The sequence below is a fragment of the Quercus robur genome, chromosome 11, assembly GCF_932294415.1.
Source record: "Quercus robur chromosome 11, dhQueRobu3.1, whole genome shotgun sequence".
Lineage (NCBI taxonomy): Eukaryota > Viridiplantae > Streptophyta > Magnoliopsida > Fagales > Fagaceae > Quercus > Quercus robur.
In genome coordinates this window covers 54,508,826-54,534,520 of record NC_065544.1, presented here as the reverse complement: position 1 = coordinate 54,534,520, position 25,695 = coordinate 54,508,826, and the positions used below count along the sequence as shown (strand labels likewise).

Here is a 25,695-nt window from a genome sequence, read left to right as displayed (position 1 = left end):
AAGAATCAATGATTGTGATTAGTTTTAAGTTTTTGGTAATAAACTAGCTTTTAGCTAAAATAGAACTCATCTATCACTTGAAATAGAACCCTAATTCATCAATTAAAAAAAATGTATATTTCAATTCCTTATTCAAGTAATCTAAATTCTAAACTAAAAGATTATATCTTATCCTTCTTTCCGGATAATTCCATCCAAAATAATTGCCAATGAAATGTAAATTCAACAAACTTTAAAACAAACATCAAACCCATAGGTTGAAACACAAAACATGTTTCCTTACACATGCATCAAATACATTGAGAGAGAGAGAGAGAGAGGGTACATTAATACTAAAAATAAAATATAGAGTACCAATTATTTTGAACGAAATTGGAACTTCTTATCTCAATATAGAACATCCTATTGTTTTGCATGAAATAAGAATGTCTTTTATATATATATATATATATATATATATATATATATATATATATAAACACTATCAAATTTCATCATATAACGTCCATTCCATGATAATTTTCCTTTAATTGTTCTTCTTAGAAAAATTAATGTGGAGCCCATTTGTAAATACCAGAAGAGAACTTCGAGCAATGTTTCCTCCCTTGACCTTTGTCTACCTAAATAAAAATAAAAATTTAAGAGGTCACTAATAGATAGTTATATCCTACCACAAAAGTCGCTGTGATCATCTTGTTGTGGCAATAGCCTAATCCCCAATGTAAGTGACACTATGAAGGGGAACAAATTACCTATATTTTGTGACCAAAACATGGAGGAAGATAGCCATGAAAGTTTTACCATGCCCCTGCACATTGTCTAATTCCTCCTCCAAAAGGCATGAAATTCTTATTAGATACCACGGATGGGTCAAGATCCTAGTTCCATTGATTTTCATATCAATCAAAAGCAATAATATGGGGAATTAAAAAATGTGTGTAATATCTGCTTGTCTCTAGTAAGGTTACATATTACATACCGTCCAGCGCCATGGATTGAAAGCAAGTGGTTCCTTGTAAGAGTTTGGGTTTAATTGAAGTGCAGAATTTACACGCATAAGGGTCCAACCAGCTGGAATTCAGTGGCGGTGCCACGTTCAGCCCAAGGTGGTCCCAGGACCACCCTAACCTGAAAAGAAAAGAAAAAAAAAAAACATATAATAATTAATTTTTTTTTTTATTTATCTACCCTTAAAAAAAATTAGGAACCCTCAAAAAAATTAGTAACACCCTCAAAATTTTTTTTATGCCAAACAAATATTGAACTAAAATCTTAAAAAAAAAAAAAGAAAAGAAAAAGAAAAATTGTAATAGAGAATCTGAAAAACCAACCCTAACCAGCTTTTTTTTTTTTTTTTTTTTTTTTTTTTTCTTCACCCCAACCAGATTTTTAAATCAAAATAATTATTAACTAAATACCCAACAGGCCCAACCCAAACATATTCTCAAAAAAAAAAAAAAAAACCAATACAAATATGTGAATATGCGTCCACCGATTCATCAATCATCAAATGGTAAAGCTAAAGCAAAACCTAAAATCAGAAACCTTACCTAACCTAAAGAAAAAAACATCATCAACGACAATGCCTTACGCCTCTGCCTGAAACCTTATCATCAACCACATCGGCACGACATGACGACAACGCCTCCACCTGAAACTCAAGCAACAGAGCTTGGATCGGGCATCGGAGATCGAAGATTGGTTCGATTGGATCAGAGCTTATGACGCCGACGCTTGGCCTCGAATCCTTCCTCACCTCCGATGCCTCGACATGCTGCCACGGCCCGCAGCGTCGCCCCTGAGGCCTCCCTCAAGGTATTTTACATTTTACTTCTCTCTCTTTTTCTCTCTTAATCTTTGGGTTTTGCTGTGGAGTGTGGACTGTGGTCTGAGAGAGAGAGAGCTCTTAATTCTCTTGAACTAATTTATGGAAAGTCTGAAATGAGACTCTCTCTCTTTCTTTAAGTCTTTATCTGATTCTCTCTCTTTAAGTCTTTATAATTATTCAACTTATTTGCGCCTGTTTTTTTTTTTTTTTTGACTTTATCCATTGGTGTGCCACTATGTTGGTCTGTTAGTGTTGGTGAGTTTGTCTTTTAGTGTATTGTGATTTGTGAATTTATCTGATTGGCTCCTCTTGTGTGAATCTTGTCTACTGAGTGGGGGGTTAGATGGGGGCCATGGGGCCATGTGGTGTGGGGTGGGATATTTGAATTGGGAAGTAAAGGCATGCAAAGGCAGGGGTGTGTGTGCACATGGGGTGTGTGCTAGCGTGTGTTAATGCACAGTGGGATGTGTGCTAGACTGCTAGTAGTTAGTAAAAAAAATTAATAAAGCAACTAAACACCAATAATTAATAATTTAATTAACTAATACATTATAAAAGACAAACAAATTAAATTATGTTAGGCTAAACAACAATTAATAATTTTATAATTAATGAAACAACAATACAACAAATTATAGTTTATAAAAGACAAACAAATTAATGAAACAACTAAACAACAATAATTAATAATTTTATTAATATTTCAAATGAACTTATAGTTTATTGTACAGGTACCTTTGTTCATTTCTTTTCTTTTCATTTTTTTTTTCCTTTTGAGGTTTTTTGGTGTACAGAATGCAAATTTGTTTTGGTTTTAAGAACAATTTTTTTTTGAAGCACAAACTTCATGCCGGCAAAATCTTGAATTTCAGTCGATATTTACTGAAACGTCCCAAAACACCTGAAATAGAGCGGAATGACCCGAAATTTTTTCAAAGTGGAATAGGGTGGGTTACTGTTCCGGCTTGTTTATCGGCACGGTATTATCTAGCCGTTTCGGCCAAAACGGAACGAAATTAATAACATTGAATCAAACCTAATTACCTAAAGGCTAAAAGGAAATAAGATTGTGTAATTTATGCTTCTTAAGAAGCACCCTGGACAAAATTCCTGGAGCTAGCCACCACTGCTGGAATTGTATATCCTAGCAAGCACTTAGCCCATCATTTACACTTTGTTACTGAATATAAAGACAATGAACCAAATACATGCATTTGAGAGCATACCTTTAAATTTAATATCTTTTAGTGCTTTTCGTAGCAAGCCAGGAGAAAGATTTGTGACCCTAATAACTTCATTGATTACCTGTAAGTTTCACACAATAAAATATTTAGGGGAAATTGCACTTTACCCATCTGTGGTTTGACCCGTTTTAATAGTGCCAACCCGTGGTTTAAAAGTTATCACTTAACCCACCTGAGGTGACCATCGTTAGACCCCCGTTACCCACCTCTCCATTTTCACCGTTAAAAATAGGGGTAAATGTGTCTTTTTCATTATATTTTATGTCTCTCTCCTCTTTCCTCTCCTTCTTCTTCTTCTTCACAATCAAAACCCATAAATGTATATGGAATGATGCATTTAACATTCTTACCCAATGCCCACTGCAATTGCCAAACATACTTTTACAATGACAAGAAAACCAATACACCTATAGTCACAACCAAAGCCACAAATCCATGTGAACATACACCCACAGATTCACTAGGCCTCCACTACTAAATTCAAAAATTGACTACTTAATTCTTCATAAAACAATCACAAAATAAAATACAAAAATTAAGAATAAATGGTATCCACCAGTTTGCTGGATTCTATCTTTACCTTAGGCTTTCTCTCTCTAAAACTCTAACCCCTTCTCTTTTGTTGGGTTCTCTAAAAAAAAAAAACCCAGATTTGCAAGTAAAAAAAAAAATCTGCAAAAAAAAACCCCAGCAAAGACCAGCAAGGCAACGGACAGTGGAGATTTATTCCTTTCATGCATCCTTCGACTTTCGAAACCATCTCCATGGAAGAAGATCTTAAAAACAAGGTAAAGTCTCACCTCAAATCTTTCCTCAAAGGCAAACAGTATTACCATCGTTTAGGCCGTGTTTGGAGGCGTAGCTTTCTCTTGTACAGTCCTTTGGGGACAGGGAAATTGGGCTTTGTGGCAGCCATGGCTAACTTCTTGTCCTACAATGTTTACGACATCTGTCAGACCGTGTGCCTTACCAATTCATTCAACGACCAATTGGTAAAGGATGAGGGGGCACAAATCTTTTATAGCATTCGATCGCAGACCAAGCCCATTGGTATTGGAGCAAATTGTGAAATCCCTCACAATCCCTCCCTCACAATGCGGCTCCAACGACTCGAACCTATGACCGGGCTCTGATACCACTTGTTGGACCGTGTGCCTTACCAATCCATCCAACGACCAATTGGTGAAGGATGAGGGGGCACAAATCTTTTATAGCATTCGATCGCAGACCAAGCCCATTGGTATTGGAGCAAATTGTGAAATCCCTTACAATTTGCTCCAATACCTCAACACCTCTCGATAGCTGGTGGATCGATCGAGAAAGCTTCTGTTTCCTCGATAGCTCCTCGATAGCTTCTCGATAGCTGTATCTGTTGAGGTTTAAAGCTCGACACCATCTCCCCCTATAGCAATCTATGACAAAACCACAACAAACAAATGAACATATCACTCAACTCATATTCACTTGTTGAATACAATAAAATCTATCCTAACACAAACTCTTGAAAAACTTTGCAAGAAGAGACTTTATGGCAAGTAGACTTTGACAACTTGTATTTCTAAAACACTTTAAACAAAACTCATCAAGGCATCTTTGTGTGAAACAGAAATAATAGATTGCATACAAGTAGAAACATGTGTATAAAGATAGAAAAGAAACAACACATGTAAGGATAAGTGAAGAAGATATACATCATCAAAGATAAGCACAATGTATGTAAACATGGTCACAAGACTGGTGTACAAGAACAAGGAAGTAAGCACTCCCCCTAACAAGATGAAACACAACTCCCCTTTACGGAGGCATGTATTTCTCCCCTTAACATGTAAAATCTTAAAAAAGAAACCACATCACAATTTCTCCCCCTTTTTGTCAGGATTGACAAAGGGTATAAGAAGCTATAAAGTTTCACCCGAGAAACATAAAGATGATCAAAGATGATCAAGGGGGCACAAAGAATCCATAAAAATGCATGAATGTCATGAAATAAGATACTATGGATGACAAGATAATAGAAAGATGCAAAACACACACACACACACTAAACAAGTCTAACCAATTTTATATTTCAAAAACAAGTCAAGACAGTTTAGTGAGTATACCTTAACACGTGTAAAACCTTGTGATGGCCAAATCACATTGTACCTGCACATGTATCAAGAGTAGCAAAGAATATTGCGTGTTGTGTGTGAAAAATATCGCAAGATTGCATAAGTGTATACATGTTATGACAATTTGAGATATGAAAAAATCACTTTAACTCACACACAATCATAACTGCTTGATGGGAATTATCACCTTTGAGGTACATCCTATAACTCCCACATCTCCTAGAATACACGCTTGCAATCATATTTAAAGCATTTTTTATCTTTTTGCTTTTAATTTTCTTTGCATATTTTTCTTTTAAGCATATCATGCATGGGCATATTAGAGAGAGAAAAGAAATACCCAATGATATTTGACATTCCAACTTTGCTATGCCTAAGCATACAAATGTCATTGACACTACACTTTTGCTATGCCGAAGCATACAGGTGTCATATTATGATTGGCGGGCAACAGTGGTGAGATGGTTATTAATGCCTTTCTCTCAGGATTTTTTAGTCCTTCCCGTAAAAAAGAGTGATATGAGTGTTAAGTATAAGACACAACTTAATCTTACTCATCACAAATACGAGCCACAAAGCTCACTTATTTAGTTGTGCATAGAGATGCTCATCTAAACTACAAAAGATACAAAGTTTAGAAGACTTTGTTTCAATGGCCATCCAAGGTACACAAGTACCAATGGACACAAAACATACACTGTTTTTATATTTTTCTGATTTTTCTCTTTTTATTTTTATTTTGAAAACAAAACAAAATAAAAACTAAACAACCAAACAAAAACAGATAAACAACATGAAAACATGAAAGAAATATGCATATGCATGAAGGCATGATAGAAAGATGCAGATGCATGAAAGCATGATTCCATAAGTGGATAAGAAATCAAGCAAGAAAGTCCTACTTTAGATAGAAAGAATTAAATCAGAGGACAAACAGAAAAGACAATTAAGTCTTAGGCTCCTTTCTCACCCACACAGCATGAGTCTTTGGCCGTGAAGATGAAAAGACACGTGTCCTAGTATGTCTACTAAAGGACATAGAAGAGTTAGAATTCTCCTGAAATTGAGTTAAAAAGCTCGAAGCTTTTAATAACTCTCTAAACAAAGGTGTAGGTCCTTGAGAGGAAACCTGTGACCGTTTGGACAATTGCTTATGAGGATACAACTTAAAGCAATTAGGATGAATGTGTCCAGCAACACCACATTGGTGATAAACATGAGGTCTAATAAAGGATTTAGAATTAGACAAATCAATTTTGAATTTCATACCTTTATCACCTTTCTTAGATTGGGGCACAAAGACAGTCCTTGATCTAGAAGCCGTGGAAGAGGAGGGGTCGGAGGAAACAGCATATCATAAACCAGTCTTATCAAAACTAGGCTTTTGAGCACTCAAGACCTCATCAAGCTTTGCACTAGACATCCTCTCTATTTGAGTTCTAGCTTGACTAAGCTCAACCTCAAGATTTTTGACCTTCTCTTCTAATGAGGTGTTCTCTACAACAAGAGTCTCAACTAACCTTGTAGTCTCATCTAGTTTGACTAACAGATCAACTTTTTTAGTTTTTACCTCATTAAGCTCTTTTCTACAAAGATGAGAAGTCTTTTCAGATTTTATAAATTCAATGCATAGCTTATCATAGGCTTCCTGAAGGGTCAACTTCTTGGGTACTTCATCAGAAGAAGAATCCTTACTGTCACTAGCACTCTCCACAATCACCTTATCGATTGAGGCAGCAAAGGCCATAACGTGACGACATTCATCCATATACTCATCAGAAGAATCATTCTCAGTATCACTCCAAGTAGCAACCAACCCTTTATCTTTGGATTCCTTGGTCTTTTCCTTCATGAGATAGTTTGGGCACTCTATCCTCATATGACCAAATTCCTTTGCACTCATGGCATTGGATGGGGGGTTTCTCATTCTTTCCCTTCCTTGAGGATTTAGGTTTCCTAGGAGGTTTGCCTTTATCCTTTTTCCTAAACTGAAGAAGCTTGATAATCTCATTAGTTATGAAGGTTAGATCCTCATCTTCATCTTCATTTTCAGAGTCCTCAATCTCTTCCTTTATACCCTTAAGAGCCAAGTTTTTACTCTTTCAACATTTTCCCATTAAACCTAATCCCATCTCATAGGTTTGAAGGTTCCCTACAAGCTCAATCAAAGGAATTTGATCAATGTCCTTTACTTATTCAATGACAGTAATCTTGGCATGGAATCTTTCAGGAAGGGACCTAAAGATTTTCCTAACAATTTTGGATTCCGCAATAGATTCTCCAAGATTGAAGGCAGAATTCACAATATCCATGAGTTTAGCATAGAACTCATCAAAGGTCTCATCCTCCTCCATCCTTATTTCTTCAAAACTACTAGTGAGTCTTTGAAGCTTCACAGTCTTTACTGCCTTGGTACCTTCATAGGTGGTCTTAAGAATGGTCCATGCTTCCTTAGCAACTTCTGTGGATGATATTTTCTTGAATTCCTCATTGGTCACCCCACAAAACAAAGCATTCAAGGCCCTACTGTTGAAATTTGCCGCTATGATTGTTGCATCATCCCAATCCACCGGCGCATCCTTTGGCTTAATCCAGCCAACTTCAACAGCTTGCCATACCTGTTCACCTAGAGCCTGCAAAAAAACTTTCATACAAACTTTCCAGTACGCATAATTAGTTCCATCAAATAAAGGAGGAATCAGAAGAGATTGTCCACGATCCATGACAACAGGGGTCAAGGATCACACTCAGGAAATTAATCCAATCAGAGTGAACCCGCTCTGATAACACTTGTTGGGAAATTTAGACCTCGGTTGATAGAATTAACAAGTTTTAAATCCAAGTTGTTAATTAGATTTATTATTAATAAAACTTGTTAAATCAAACAAACATCAATATCATGTCAAAATCATGCAGCGGAAAAATAAATAAGACAAGATATGATAACCCAGGAAAACCAATGAAACCAACCAGTTTCACAGTAAAAAACCTGGGGGGAAACCTTCCTGAAAAGCAATCCACTATAGAAAAAAGAAGTTTCAGATCTAGTACAAAACCTTTGTCCCTAAACTCTACAATCGCCATAGATGAACTCACAGCAGAAACCTTCTATCGCTTCAGAACTTCTGAACTCTTCAATATATGAATGCCACCCTTTTGATGCACGAATCCCAGTACGTGACTAACTCACCAACTTGAAGAAAATTGTTGGCTGCAAAGTTCTTCACTTCATCATCAATGAAGATCAAGAAGCATTTGGTTACAAAACCTTAAGGCACAAAGACGCAATAGTTTCTTTTAAAGAGAATAAGGCATCGGTCACCTTTTGCATATGTTCTCCTTGTATTCTCTTATGTGACAACCTCTAAAATAAGCCTTATATAGGTCTAGGGTTGTCGAGCAATCTGTCCAGCTTTCATGAACAGCTTTTCTTCACTTGTTTCTTGGTCCAATTTTCATGGCTTTAATACTAGACTTGAACAACATGTTTCTTGAAGTATTAAACACATCCTAGATCTACCCAATTACAAGTAAAGTGCGTTTTGTCAAAGGATTAACCAATTACACAAAATATGTCCTTAACAACATCGATGTCTCCAAGGTCTCAAAAGATTCAAATCTGAACTCGTTATTATTAGGAACGGCAAGTCGTTCTATTATTGTGATAGAAGATTTTGATCGGTTTCTAATGAAGAAACCAAGGATTGAGAATTTATCAGTGATAATGAAGTTTATGGATGCGTGCATCAATGAAGAGAGATTGATGGTGTTCACAATGAATAGTAAAGAACATTTGCTCATTGACCCGGCTGTTCTTAGACCAGGTCGAATCGATGTTCATATCCATTTCCCTTTGTACGATTTTTCGGGGTTTAAATCTCTCTACCTTAGTACCCAAAATTATACAATAACTACAACAACTTGCCTTCAAGGCAGACTTAATGGCTTTATTCCAAATTCTCCCATCCTTTTACTAGAAAACACAAAAAAAAAAAAAAAAAAAATAGCAATCAAAGTAAAGAGAGAAAGTGAAAGTTCAAAAACGTGTACAAAAACACTTTTGAACGTTTAGACCCCCAAAAACCAATTTAATCAACACACGCAATATGTTAAACAATAGTGTGCGGAAACTTAACATATGCTATAACATGGTATTGATTAAACAACTATCTAAGCCACAACAAAATAAACCACAGCAGATAATGTAAAGGCAGAGATAGAGAGGAAGGAAGATGCAAACACAGCGATAACACCAGATATGTTATCGAAGAGGAAACCGAAGACCTCGGCGAAAAACCTCTCCGCCGCCCTCCAAGCGGTAATCAATCCACTAGAAAATACAGTTGGGATACAAGGACAGCAATAGACCCTCCAAGCCTAATCTACCCAATGCACCTAAGCCCTCCAAGCTTCTTGCTCCAACGAGGTTGCGCCGAACCTTTTTCTTTTCTAGCTTTCCGGATTCCGCTACTACACCGTAGCATCAACCAATGAATATTGGCTCCTTCCTAACTGCTTCCCAGAACTCCAAACGTCTGTCTCACAGAGATGATAATGGTGAGAACCAGGTTTGGTATAAAGGCCTCTCAAGGATTTGACAATGGAGAGGAAGAGAGTGAGGGATTTTGATGAGACTCTAAGGTAGAGATTGTGGGTAAAACAATCTGGTTTTTCTTTAGGGTTTCTCTCTCAAAATTCTCTCTGGAAGCTCTCTTTCAATCGTGGGTTAAAAGGGTATTTATACTGAAGAGGAGTGGAATGCGAAACGTCAGGTTTTTCCAAAACAGGGGTGGCTCGCGGCTTGACCTCGCGGCTTGACTAAGTCGCGAGTTCCAGTCGCGAGTTAACCGTATGGCCAGTTGTCCTGTTTTGTCCTGTAGTGCTCCAGCTAGCATGACTGTTCATCTTCCAGCATGCTTGGCACGTGTGCAGATTCTGGCGGGTTGAAGCCGCGAGTCCAGTCGCGAGTCCCAGCCGCGACTCTCTGTTTTCTTGCACACTCTTGAGCAATCTTCACACTATCTCACTCACTACCCTTACAACAATCCCACCTAAATACAGGGTTACTAAATGCTGAATTACAAGCAAATTTGGCACGGAATAAAGCCAATTAGATGGTTGAATAAATTCAACCTTACAGAAAGGGATTATGGGTTTGGGGATTTTTGGGAGTTCTAAGGTAGAGAGAGGGACAGAGAGCTCGTTCCTTTTTTTTTAGGGTTCTAATTTGGTTCTAATTTTGGTTTATATAGTAAAGGGGATTTTCTAACAGAAATGGCAGAGGTGAGTAACGGGGATCTAACGAAGGCCACCTCAGGTGGGTTAAGTGACAACTTTTAAATCATAGGTGGGCACTGTTAAAACGGGCCAAACCAAAGGTGGGTAAAGTGCAATTTCCCCAAATATTTATGTTTATGAGATAATCGGAATCATCTAACACTACAAAGTACAAACAGGGAATATTTTGAGATTGTGGAACTAACTTGAATGGTAAAAGTCCTTGACTTATATTCATCCCATGTAAGAATGGAATTTGGATTCTCTCTATCTTTAAGAATTGCCTCGTGCTCAGCCTAATATATGATACATCATTAGTGTTTCACCATTACCATACAGAAAATTAAGTGCTAAAAGAAACTGCCTTCCTTTTTGTTGCCTTATTTTGAAGATATTGAAACTCAAAGGAGTACACACATTGGAAGATGAGTACCCTCATCCTATCCAAAGCCCAATCAACATTTGCACTATTAATGCTATCATAGGTCACAGCCGAAAGAATGTCAAGCAAGAGAGTAATGCTCCTCATGGTGGTTCAAGCTTTAGCTCACATCCCTATGATGAGAAGTCAGACAACATAATGGCATCTGTGCAAGACATCAGCACCAAGTTGTTCGGCCTCGCATCTATTATGCACTCTCAACACAACCGATTTGACTTCTCATCATGACTAGCTATTCCATGACAAAAAGGGGGAGATGGTTCATGATAGGGGGAGAGCAATGATAGGGGGAGAAAAAGTTAGTTCAAGAAAAGCAACCTACAACAAGGCTTTACATTTTCTTATATTAATGATACTTCTAGTCTATGTTCAAATTTCATGACTTATGTTGTGTACTTGACTATATTTTGTTTTGTACCTTTGCTTTTGTAGTTGTTCTTGTTTGATCAAGCCATGTTTAATTCTCATATCCATACTTGCTTGATCGCATTGTGCTTGGCTTTATTCAATGCCAAATTTGTTTGTAATTTAGCAATTAGATACCCTGTTTTTAGGTGGGAATCATGTAAGGGTTGTGTGTGAGAGATTGTGAAGAATTCAAGTGTGTGTGCAATCAAGAGCATTCTCGCAATTGGAACTTGTGAGTGGCTCGTGATTGATGACTCACCAAAGTGCCACACGTGTGAAGCATGGAGGAAGTTGAAGGGTCATGATAGTTAGAGCACTACAGGACAAAAAAGGATAGTCTAGGCAGTCCGTTATTTCACGACTGAAACTCGCAACTTGTCCCAATCGCGAGAGTGAGTTGCCAAAACCCCATGTTTTGAAGAAAAAAAAAAGACTTTTCACATTCCTCACATATGCTACTATAAATACTCTTATACCCACGAAATGTAGAGAGCTTCCAGAGAGAATTTTGAGAGAAAAATCCCAGAAAACAACAAGATTGATTCATCCACAATCTTATACATTTGACTCTTAAAATTCCTCTACTTTCTCCCTCTCCATTGACATACCCTTGAAAGGAGTTTTAACCAAATCCCTACCTCACCACATTCATATCAGTGATAAGGTTATTTGGTGCTTAGGAAGCAGTTCAAAGATGACCAATTCATTTGGTGGATACAATGGACTCATTACAGGATCTGGTAAGCTAGAGAAGACAAGGTTAGGCTTAACCCTGTTGAAAGTTCAAATAGTGTAAAAACACCCTTGAACGTTTAGACCCCCAATTTACAAATTAACCAATTCAAGCTTTATGTCAAACAACTAGTGTGCGGAAAATGAACAAAAGCTATAAAATAGAATTGGAAAACAATCTAAGCCAAATTAAAATCAGAACCCACAGCAGATAATAAAAGGCAAAGATAAAAGGAAAGGAAGATGAAAACAAAAGGACAACACGCCGCCCTCAGCATAAAACCTCTCCGCCGCCCTCCAAGCAGTAAACAATCCACTAGAAAATGTAGTTGGGATATATGGATAGCAATGGACCCTCCAAGCCTAATCTACCCAGTGCACCTAAGCCCTCCAAGCTTCTTGCTCCAACGAGGTTGCGCCGAACCTATTTCTTTTCTAACTTCCCGGATTCCGCTACTTGACCATAGCATCAACCAATGTAAATTGGTTTATTCCTAACTGCTTCCCAGAACACCAAACAGCCCTCTCACAGTACTGGATATGGTGAGAAAAAGGTTTTGGTAAAATGCCTCTCAAGGATTTGACAATGGAGAGGAAGAGAGTTGAGGAATTTTAAGAGACTCTTATGTAAAGATTGTAGATGAATCAATCTTGTTTTACTCTAGAGTTTCTCTCTCAAAATTCTCTCTAGAAGCTCTCTTTCATTTGTGGGTATGAGGGGTATTTATATTGGGGTGAGAAAAGAATGTTAAACGTCAGGTTTTTCAAAACAGGGGTGGCTTGCAGCTTGACTGAGTCGCGAGTTTCAGCCGCGCGATAACAGAACGGCCAGTTGTCCTATTTTGTCCTGTAGTGCTCCAGCTAGCATGACGCTTCAACTTCTGGCATGCTTGGCACATGTGCTACTTCTAGCGGCTTGCAGCCGCGAATCACCCGCGAGATCAAGCCGCGAGACTCTGTTTTCTTGCACACTCTTAAGCATTCAATCACTCTATCTCACTCACTACCCTTACAATAAAACCCACCTAAATACAGGGTTACTAAATGCTGAAATACAAGCAAATTTGGCACGGAATAAAGCCAACAAGATGATTGATTAAATTCAACCTTACAATCTCCCCCTTTGGTTATTCCGTGACAAAACCCTAAAACAGACTCTAGACTTAACATGTGAGTTGGGAACAGTTGAGCAAAACTCACTCACACATAACTCTAGAAGCTGTGAAGCACTTGAATCATATTAACATGAAACTCCTGAAACACAACAATACACCATGATCATTGTATGCAGAAAAGCATGAAATGCATATGAAACAGGCAATATGTGATCAAGCAAAGATGGAGTTAAGAGACAAACCATTGCTTGATCAACCAAGAAATCACTACAAGGTAGTGAACACAATGCTCATTCACACTTGGAATAAACACTTGAACATACAAGCAAACAAGAGCAATGCAAGTTACTTGTATGCCCAACACTCAACCAATGCATAATACACTAAGTATATGCATCTAGGAACAATCCTACAAGGGCACAAGAGTGACTATACATAACCAGAAAATGCATGACATTTGGATAGAAGTACTGATTTAACAAAAACATAGAGGTTGCATAAAGCATGGTACAAACCATAAAGCCTACAATAAAAGAACATAAACCCTAAAAGCTTACAAAAGCAACATGGGTACAAAACATAATATATACTGAATAACATCAACAATATATATATAAAGAGTAAACCAAGTTTCAAAACCATCCATGTGTTAAGAGTCAGAAACACAACATACACTGAAACCACAGTGTATCAAACCCATAGCAACAATAAAACCCAAAAATATAAACAAAGATAACAAGATGGACATTGTTTTTGATTGCTCCCCCTCAACATATTACTCCCCCTTAAGAGCTACTTCTCTACTTCTCAACAAAAACTATCTCCCCCTTTTTGACCGGAATAGCCAAAGGGTCACTGTCCATGCTGGGTGGTGAAGCTGTCAAATTTTGCTGATAAAATATCAATCTGGTCCTGCATGGCTGCTATCCTCTCAGAGTGCTCGGTCTGGACCCCTCTGATTCTATCAAGTCGTTCTAGAATGATCTGAAATGCATCTGGAGGTGTATCTGAAGAAGTTGATGCTCTAGTCCTCTTGCCACTCCTCCTGGGTGTTGAGGTTGATGCCTGGCCTGCTGCCTCTGCCTTAGTCTCCATTGGGACACCCTCTCCTTCCTCACCTTCATCTTCTTCACTTGGAAGCCGAACACTTATCCTTTTGAAGGTTAACTTGTTAATAGCAGACGGTGTGGACATGGGACTGATGTCTTGAGGGATTGCAACACCCTTCTTTCTAAAGATCCTCATGAGCAAACTAGGGAAGATCAGTTTAGGCCTAGAAGTGGTTCTAGTTTCATCCACAATAGTGTCAAATATGTGGGAACTGATGTCAATGAATGTTTTTTTCCGTGAGGTCCATTAGAAAAATTGCCCTTGCACTGTTAATTGTAGTCAACTTTCTTATGGGATATAGGTTGAACATCATGATAATAGTGAGACACCTCATGTCCACTGGAAAAGCTGTGGTATTTAGGCACTTCCCTTCTCTCTGTCCACCTATCCTCTGTTGTACAGTTTCAATAGACAGAATCCTATCCTTGTAGTTGACAAACTCTTGATCTTCTAACCTCTCAAGACCTAGCACATCATCAATGTCATGTGCATCTAAAGTGAACTTTTTACCTCTAACCTAGCAGCTTAGTTCATCTTCCCTTATCACAGCATTGGAATAAAACTCCCTAATCAGGGGTTCACACACAACTGGGAGATCACACAGAAGCTTTTCCCATCCTCTCCCTTCAAAACAGCTAGGGATAAAAGTGCCCCTCAAATCCTCCAAATCCACAAACCTTTCTTGAATGATTCCTACCTTTAAGAAGAAATCCTTGTATCTCTCAAAATGGGAAACAGACCTAAACAAGTTAGGGTCCATTTTCATTCGCTTATCTGCTTTCTTTGCAGGAGTTTTCTTCTTTGGGGATGAAGGAGCCATCTGTGAACAATCAAAAGAGGCCACAACAACATAGTACAATTCATGTGTATAACAAATCAGTACTTTATTAGTAACAAAGACAACAATAAAAGGACAAGCCTCATAACTTAAATCAACCACACAGATGAACAAACCTAAAGGAGGAAACACAAGAACAACTAGCATTATGCAGGAGAGTATTAAAGCATCAGAGATTGAAAACACCCAAAAGACAAATATATGTCAATGAGACATACATTTTGATGAGTATGAAATGACCCAGAGAACACATGACAGATGCACACACTAGATGAACAAGCACATAGTCAATACAGTAAACCCAACAAACACAATAAGAACATTTTGAATCAACACATCAAAATAAGATCATACAAGATGGGTAAATGACAAATAACAAACCCTAGCTAAGCACATGATGAAAACCAAAACCAACAACTTAAACAAGTTCAATATAAATCAATAGCCTCCACTAGCTAAGCACGGACAAAGAGCAACAGCCGAAACAAAAACCCAACTTAAATTAGACAAAAATACGAATATTTAAGAGGGAAAAACACAAAATCAAGTAAAATAGAGTTCGAGAAAGAAATCCCATTCCTGTTACTTGAAGATTTTGAGCTAAAAGGAAGCAACAATGGAGTTCAAAATGGGTTACACGGAGCGCTTGGGAAGAAGACAGTTGAGAGAGAAGATGAACAGTCACAAAACGTTTGAGGGAAAACTGAAAAAGATTTTAAAAACTACCTTTACTGTGCAAAACACGCGTTTTTCGTGGCTGAGGTAAGTCGCCAGATCCACCCGCCAAAACACTTCAAGACAAAAGTTTTGAAAAATTTTCTAAGTGTTTTTCGCGACTGGAAGTCTTACTCGCGAGGGAGTCGCGAGTTGAGCTGAGAAAATCTCTGTATACCCCTCGCGACTAGACCTTTCACTCGCGAACAAGTTGCCAAAATTGACCTGCGAGCTCGCGACTGTGGTGTGCGACTTGACTTACCCACGACTGAGTCGCCAAAATAGGGCAAAAATGATTTTTGAAATTTTCAGTTTTTAAGAACAAAATACTTTCCAAAAACACCTAAAACACTCAAAAATCTTTTTGTGCTTGAATCAACAAAGATTGAGTATGTGAAAACACATTTCATCAAGTACAATCACACAAATGAATAAGGCATTTATTGAACATAAACTTGTGTGTTGTGTGTGGATATCAACAATGAGATAGTCCTTAGTCTAATGTGAAGATTCAATGATCAATTCAACCAAGGCATACACAATTAGCACTAGATCATATGACCCATCTCAATTATAGAAGTATGCATATATGACCTCCCACAAAACTTGATAACATAACTTGGAGCTTTACATTTGACTCCACATTCAATCTTAACATTTGATCTTTTTGGTCTTTTTAAGACAATCACCTCTCATTGTGAGAGTGATATTTGATATTTCACCTTGTTTAGATAGCCTTTGGCTTTTTGAATAAACATTCACATAAATTTTTGGTCGCTTTCCCTTTTTCCTAGTCGAATACTAGTCTGTGCGACAGGCTTTTGCAACTCAATATCTCTTTTCATTTGGAGATTTACATTTGGTGAGCTCTTTTTAGCAAAAAAATAAAGAGTGGGAAGATATATAGGCACAAGTTTATGCAAGTCTCAAGATCAACAAAACCATTCACTAATCATTCATGACAAGTTTGAAGATCTATTTACAACAGTCACATAGATTTCAAGATTTCTTCCACCGTGATAAGAGTGCAAAGAAACAAGCTACGCTCGAAAATGCACAAAGCCATTAGCACAAAGGTACAAGGCAAAACAAGTTTTGAGACAGAACTCAACAATGTTGATCAAACTTTTTGATTTTCCAATTTTTAAGTGATTTTTGGATTTTTGACACATAAGAAGAAAAAGATTGATAAAAAACAAAAATGAACAAAAGTATGCACAAATAGACAAACAAACAACCACCGACATAATCAATAAGCAAACAATCAAACTCCGTCACAAAGCATAGGAAGTATTGATGCATGGACATGTTGTAATGCTTATGCATGAGTACCCTTTTTCACCCACACGTCACTTGCGTTTGGGGTGATTTCCTTATAGGATTAGGTACGAGAGTTAGGGCTTTTAAACCTTCGTGTGAAGCTCTCCAAGCAGTTGGTGAAAGTACCAATCATCTTCATCACGTCCATCATTCCGGTATCACCACTTTGATCTCTTGATGGTTCAACAGCCCAATTTCTCCTATCATTTCTAGGTCCTCGTGACCTTTGAGGAGTTGCACTATTCATTGCTCTCAGCTTTTGACAATTTGGTCGAGTATGCCCTTGAAGTCCGCAATGATGACACACATAGTTCGATCTAGGACCTCTTTGTGGTCGTGGACGAGACTTGGCTCAAGATTCAAACCTGCCCACGGATTGATTACATGGTTTCAACAACCGTTCGTTCCCCACATTCCTCTTCTCCTCTATCTTGGGCTTCTCAGCAGTAGGGCCAACATCAGTTGATTCTTTGGCCTTTATAAACTTCACTTCTTTAGTGATATTGCCAGATGAGCTACTTCTTCCGGTATATCCCAATCCGGATTTGTCTGAAAAGCTCTTTTGAGATGAAATAACATCATCTAACTTCTTGGTGGTGACCCTCTCTATTTTAGCATTTGCTTGCACAACCTCTTGCTCAAAAAATCTCACTTTTGTGTAAGCTTCTGACAGCTCACCGTTCAGCGTTTCTATCTCACATTTGGCCTCTTTATAGCGAATTAGGAGACTTTTATAGTCCTCCTCTGCCTTCTTCATCTTTCTCACAGCTATCTTTGCCACCTTTGTGTACTCGCCCGACCTTTCCAGAAGTGAGTTATAATTGTCTTGAAGATTGGCTGTGTTTTCATCTTCTTCTGCATCTGATTCCTCAATAGCTCCAAATGATTCTTTATCACTATGTACTCTAAGCTCTTGTACAAGCAGATTCAACTCGTCTGAAGACTCAACATGGGCAATAGTCATAAAAGCTGAATAATTCCTTTCTCCGTCACAGCTTTCCTCAGAATCTGAGTCGGATGAATCTGTGTCACTCAATGTCATGGCATACACTTTGCCTTTCGATTTTAAATAATTCGGACATTCTTTCTTAAAGTGTCAATGCCCGTTGCATTCGAAATAAGTGACACCTTGTGTAGATTGGAACTCTTTTCCATCTCTCTTTTTGAATTCCCTTTTCTCTCTTCCTGAACTTTGGAATTTTCCTTTATCACCAAATTTGCCATTATTCTTGAATTTCAAGAATTTTCGGAAATTTTTTACAAGGTATGCAACATCTTTGTCAACCACATCTTCTTCCGATGAGTCATGGTCTTCCACCTTCTCATTAATGGTCTTAAGAGCAAGAGATTTACTCTTCCGTTGATTGGGCAGTGACATTTCATAAGTCTGAAGAGAACCAACCAGCTCCTGGACTTTTATGTCATCAAGGTCCTTGCTCTCTTCAATCGCTGTCACTTTGGCACGAAAACTTTCCGGCAATGATCGAAGGATCTTCCTTACAATTTTAGAATCCTCCGTTTTCTCTCCCAGATTGAACTTGCTTACAATCACCTCATTCAGCTTGCTATAAAAAGAGTCAAAGGACTCATCCTCACTCATTTTTAACTCCTCAAACCGAGTGGTTAACATCTACAACTTGGTGTCTTTTACTTTCTTCGTGCCTTCGTAAGTGGTCTCCAATATCTCCCACGCTTCTTTGGCAACGGTAATGTGAGAGATCCTGTGAAATTCATCTAGAGACACACCATAGAAAATAGCATTGAGTGCTTTACTGTTAGCATTAGATGCGGCGAGTGTTGCCTTATCCCATGTGGATTTGGCTGCCTCAGGTCTGGTCCAACCTATCTCAACAACATCCCAAACAGATTCATCAATGGAACACAGAAATGCTCTCATGCGAACCTTCCAAAAAGCATAATTACTACCATTAAAATATGGAGGTGCATTTAGGGATTGAGATCGATCCATCTCAAAAGGGAGTCAAGGATCACACTATGGTAATGAAACCACTAGAAGTGTACCCGCTTTGATACCAATTGAAAGTTCAAATAGTATAAAAACACTCTTGAACGTTTAGACCCCCAATTTACAAATTAACCAATTCAAGTTTTATGTCAAATAACTAGTGTGCGGAAGATGAACAAAAGATATAAAACAGAATTGAAAAACAATCTAAGTCAAATTAAAATCACAACCCACAGTAGATAATAAAAGGCAAAGATAAAAGGAAAGGAAGATGCAAACACAAGGACAACACGTGATGTGTTATCGAAGAGGAAATCGAAGCCCACGGCGTAAAACCTCTCCGCCGCCCTCCAAGCGGTAAACAATCCACTAAAAAATGTAGTTGGGATACATGGACAGCAATGGACCCTCCAAGCCTAATCTACCCAGTGCACCTAAGCCCTCCAAGCTTCTTGCTTCAACGAGGTTGCGCCGAACCTATTTCTTTTCTAGCTTCCCGGATTCCGCTACTTGACCATAGCATCAATCAATGTAAATTGGTTCCTTCCTAACTGCTTCCCAGAACACCAAACAGCCCTCTCACAATAATGGATATGGTGAGAAAAATATTTTGGTAAAATGCCTCTCAAGGATTTGACAATGGAGAGGAAGAGAGTTGAGGAATTTTAAGAGACTCTTATGTAAAAATTGTAAATGAATCAATCTTGTTTTACTCTAGGGTTTCTCTCTCAAAATTCTCTCTGGAAGCTCTCTTTCATTTGTGGGTATGAGGGGTATTTATATTGGGGTGAGAAAAGAATGTGAAACGTTAGGTTTTTCAAAACAGGGGTGGCTCGCGGCTTGGACTCGCAGCTTGACTGAGTCGCGAGTTCTAGTGGCGTGATAACAGAACGGCCAGTTGTCCTATTTTGTCCTGTAGTGCTCCAGCTAGCATGACGCTTCAACTTCTGGCATGCTTGGCATGTGTTCTGCTTCTGGCGGCTTGCAGCCGCGAGTCACCCGTGAGATCAAGCCGCGAGACTCTGTTTTCGTGCACACTCTTGAGCATTCAATCACTCTATCTCACTCATTACCCTTACAATAAAATCCACCTAAATACAGGGTTACTAAATGTTGAAATACAAGCAAATTTGGCACGGAATAAAGCCAAAAAGATGGTTGATTAAATTCAACCTTACACCTGTTAGAGCAAGAAACTTGGAGGGCTAAGGTGCATCGAGTAGATTAGGCTTGGAGGGTCTATTACTATTCATGTATTCTAACTAATTTTCTAGTGGATCATTTTAAAGCTTAAAGGGCGGCGGAGAGGTTTTTCACTAAGTTCTTTGGTTTCCTCTTCGATAACACGTGCCGGTATTATCTTGTATTTGCATCTCTTTAACCCTCACTCTTTGCTAATTACTACTGTGTTGCGATTAAATTATGGCTTAGAGTAGTTTGATTGCTTGGGTATAACTTATATTTATCATTCCGCACATATATTGTTTGAATATAAGCTTGTGATGGTATTTTTAAAATTAGGGGTCTAAACATTCACTAGTGTTTTACACATCAAGTGAACTTTCAATTCTACATATGCACATACCGTCAACTCTTGTAAAACTGTTGGATGGTCTCCAATTAACTTGATAGTAAATGATAATGTTTTTTTTTTCTTTTTTTAGAGAGATAATTACAACATGCTGCTAATCTCGTAGCTCGAACCCTTTACCCTCTAGACCCCCGAGCACTTTGTGTATGGGGAGGTGTTAATGCAGCTATAAGGCCTTTGGCACATAAATGATAATGTTGTTGAAATTGTTTCAAAGGAAGCAAATGAGACCCCAAAAATAAAACGGCCTTATCTATGTTATCTATGGCTTGATCAAGCATATCCTCACGTCTTTCAGGTGAATTCATTTTCTCTTTTACTATTTTCCTGAATATGGTCATTGCCTCCTTTTTATCCTGAATGAAAATGAAGATTTTATATTAATCTATCTGAGTCATTTTAAACATATACATCTTGGGATAATTTATCCTGCGAGAATTTATCTTTTCTCATTAATTATTTCGGTTACCTGCAAAGATTTATGGTATGCGAAGCGAGGAATATTAAAGGGGAATGACATAAAACTTCCTGTGACATTGATTAACTTCTCACTCAAATTCACAGGTGATTTTTCAGTATCATAACTAAACATTATACTCTTTGCACTGAAATTAAACACCATCTGCAATGCCCATAAAGATGTTAGAATTCAATGTTGGCAAATCCATATCACAATGTATGTATTAAATATGGTTGTAACACATTTGTTGAAGTTAGGTTAAGTCAAAATTTATTAAATTTATTATCGTAATAAAATTTCCTGACATTTTCTATAAAATATAAAAAAAAAAATATATATATATATATATATATATATAAAATTAGGTTAAGTCCAGCATTGAAGAAAGATTTGAAAACCTGAAAATTTTGCTTAAGCGAAATTGGATTCAGTTGAGCGAAACAATAAGTCAGACAACGTTTATATCAGCTGACTCTAACTCAACGTTCACTCGAGCATGATTGCGGAACATTGAATTCTATTTCAACGTGAAGAGGGATTTTTGCTGACTATGAACCTATACATAAATAAACCTTAATGCAAGACTTTAAAACCCAAGAGCCTTCCTTTGAGCTTAGAAACTAAGTAATCATCTGTTTGACCTGACCTTATTGAAAGCATAGATTCTTACCTTGTGTCAGTGTGTACACTGACTTCCCAGAGTTTTGGCTTGGAGCGGAGACGTGCCATTTGTAGATCGTACAGAAGTAGTCCAAAGGTTATGGTCCTTATGGAGATATTACGGTAAAGTAAGCTCGCCGTTTTCTTGGTTACATAGGATTACAAAGTGATAAGGGTATTTTTAGACCTACAAAGCTGACGACATGGCAAGACTGACAAATACATTTCGGTGGGTAGATGGATCCAGAGGAAGCAAACCTCGGTTAGGCGAACCTCAAAAGGGACGGACCCCTCGGCGAACGAACCCAATAGAGGGGGACATACGGTACTCACGTGGCTGGAAGTGCTCATCAAGAATCCTGATGTGGAAAAGCCTTGCACCCTACACCCAACCATAATTGAGAGTTGTAGAGTACAAAATTTAGGTTGACGGATCCATTTAAATGGAACTAACAGTACGATACTAGTAGATGGATATTCTCTCTACATGAACAGATTTGAGTTACAAGGAAAAGAGGTGGACGGGCCTCAAGGCCACGTGGCACCCACATGGCTTAAGTGGTCTCCAAGGAATCCTAAAAGGAAATAACTTGTGCTCCACGGCTAACCATAATCAAGGAGAGACCTACAAGGAAAGGATTTCTGTAAGATACGCAAATTAAAGAAGATCCTATAAGGAAAAAACTTCTAAGCCAAGGAACAGATGTCAACCCTATGCTATTATAAAAGTCCCAAAACCCTCACATACCAAGGTACGCACAATTTCTCTAAAGCTCATACTCTCTAGCATTATTGGAGCTCTCTTCTGACTTAACCTTCAGAGGGTCTTTGGTCGGTACCCCACCGGTGCCCTTTGATGGGTTCTTCTCTTTTGTTCTTCAGGTACACCCATTGACACGTGTGGACAATCAACTCACTGACGATTTTTTGTGTATCATCACAAAGGTTTTGTAGTTTAATCTTGTAACTACTTCTCTTATAGTGTATTTTCAATTGGAGTAGTTTATCTTTTGAAGAAGTTCTTCAAAAGTTTTCTACTTCGTCACCAAATTCTTGTGAACTTTATGATTTGTCTCTACTGCTTTGGAGTTTATGGTGATGCATATTGATTAACATTTTTATTGAGAACTTGGACTGTACGTGCAGATTGATCCTGTATCTAAGAGTTATTCAAGTTTGATGGTTAGAACGCTAGGGGTCAAAAAAGAATTTTTTAAGATACGTTACTTGTAACATGAATGACATTCTAAAAGAAATGTGTCTACTGCGAAAATTGTAACTTACAATGGAAGAGTGAGTTGACCATGTTTCTAGGGTTTTACTAACAAATAAGGAAGTAACTTTCCCTTAAGTGATTCAGCACCAAAGTGATCCAATAAGAGGCTTCTCGTGTATTTGTGGATAACACCAGCTGCAATATTTGTTCTATTTTCTCCTTCCATAGTGAAAAGCTTGGAAAATGAATCCAAGTACCATAATTCAACTAATTTTCCTTCTTGTTTAACGATGTGATAGTTGAATTCAGGATCTATTGATAGTACAACCGGCCAACCCATTACACTAGTTTGAAATATTGACCCATATCTAAACGAAAGGAAAAAAATTACATCAGTGATAGTTGGCTTATCTAATCAATTAGGAGGAATCAGGGCCTGTTTGGTAAGTTAGTTTGAGTAATGTTGTTTGAATGTTTTTGATATACGTATAGATGGAAAAATATGTTGAAAAGTGTGTAAGATTGTTTAAAATGTGAAAATGTGAAAATGTTGGTTAGAGATAACTAACCAAACAGGTCCTTAATGTTTATTGTTAGTTTTTAGACCCCTTAAACAATTGGTTAAACCTAGGTAATTAGCCAAGTTGTTACTTAGTCCAGTTAAACAAGTCTAGGTTATCACAATCAAACAATCATATCATGCAAAGTAGCAGAAATAAATAACACAAGACATGATCACCCAGGAAAACCAAACCGGTAAAAAACCTAGGGAGGATTTAACCTAGCTATCCTCAAGATAAAAAGCAAATCCACTAGAAAGAATCGAAGTTCATACAATAAGACTTACAAGCCCCCACGCTCGACTTCTTATTGCTACCAACCAGTAGAACTTATTGACATGACCACGTGCAAGCTCCGAATCCACGGACTCCTTCTTTCTTTGGCCTTTGCAAAACACAAACACCCCCATTTGTGACTTTGAGATCCTACTCAAAGGTTTAACAACACAAACTCTCTTGTTTGTGACTCCAAGACCACCCTTGAAGGTTTAGATCATCAGCACCTTTGATGACAAGAGAAGGCAGCAACTTCTACAATACCAGATCTTGAGAATCTTCAAAGAATAACACCGGTAGAAGACATAAGAGAGCTTTTTAGGAACAAAACCCTAAATACAAAAGAAGCACACTCTTTTCTCTCTGAAAAGCCACATAAAAACGTGCTTAGGGTTTCCTTTATATACTGGGAGAAGTAGATTAGAAACCCTAATCCTAAATGGGCTTGAATTGCTGTTTGGGTTTAATTAAAATTCTGCAGATACGACTTTTGATCGGTCGAGCTTGTCTTTCGATCGATCGAACCAGACAGATTATGAAATCTTCTTCCTACAGCTTGTATGTTCTTGAATCTTGACTTAAATCATATTGAGTATTGTCTAATAAAACCTATAGACTCTAAGATCAATATCTAGACAAGTTTGTGTTCACGATTTGCCAATTGTTCTAAACATTTAGAACCTAACATTTATGTTATCCTATTCTAGACGAGGATTAATTAGTGATTATGCATTATACTCCATCTTTTGTTTCATCCCCTTGCCCACAACAAGAGACACATACATGCGGAAATACATAAACACATACTTGTACATAGATCAATGATATATACTATAAAAAGTTAAAAACACACACACTAATTATCAATATATATATATATATTAATAATAAAGATACACACAATCAGTAGCATGTTACCTTTGAGCTCTCTTTTTGATAAATGGGTGGAGGTCTAGAGAGTAACTTGGAATAATCGACTGAAGGGACTCTCCAATAAGGGGTAGAGCCATAGAACCTGGAGGGGGATACCATTGCACTTTGGATTGCTCCATTTGTTTAGCAAGTAAAATAAATGACAACCACTGCAATAATACACAATCCAACTGTCCACATTTCTAACTCACTTTGGATTGCTCCCTTTGTTTAGCAAGTAAAATAAATGACAACCACTGCATCAATCCACAATCCAACTGTCCACATTTCTAACTCCATTCTTCTAGTATTTTGTTGGTACTCTTGCTCCCCTTCTCTAGAAAATGGATTTAATATAGGAAATGAAGAAGTCTTACGTGGAATGCTATATTGATGCATGGTATATATAGAAGTGGGGATAGACTATGACGTTTTTAATCTATTTAATCAACCAATCTTCATCCACGAACTCATTTCAATTGAAAATTCTTAAGGACTTTCGTAACGCGGAGAAATGGTGCTTTATCTTCTCACATTTATAATGGGGAACACCATGAATTTAATGAGTGAACTCCATCATAAATATAAGAAAAGTGAGCACATTCTTTATGTTCTGAGAGTAACTAAAAATTACTCTATTTTAATATAGAGTACTTGATTTATTTTATTGAAGAAAAAAAATATCCTTGGCGTACTTTCTATTTCATCTCTGGAAATACGCCAATTAATAATTGACTTTGGTATTTTTTTTTTTGGAAACCATAATTGACTTTGGTATTGAATGTGCAGATTTGACATTTTTATTGATGATCTAGATCTAATAATGATGCATAGGGAATGGGGTTGTTAGAAAATGCTAAAATTTTTATATGTTTTAATAATTCATTATGAATATAACATTAATTAACTACTTCT

General features: G+C 37.6%; 1 pseudogene; it reads right to left on the bottom strand.

The window, feature by feature from the left end:
• Positions 1 to 502: 502 nt before the first annotated feature.
• Positions 503 to 24,981, bottom strand: LOC126705252 (cucurbitadienol 11-hydroxylase-like; annotated as a pseudogene).
• Between the last annotated feature and the right edge of the window lie 714 nt (positions 24,982 to 25,695).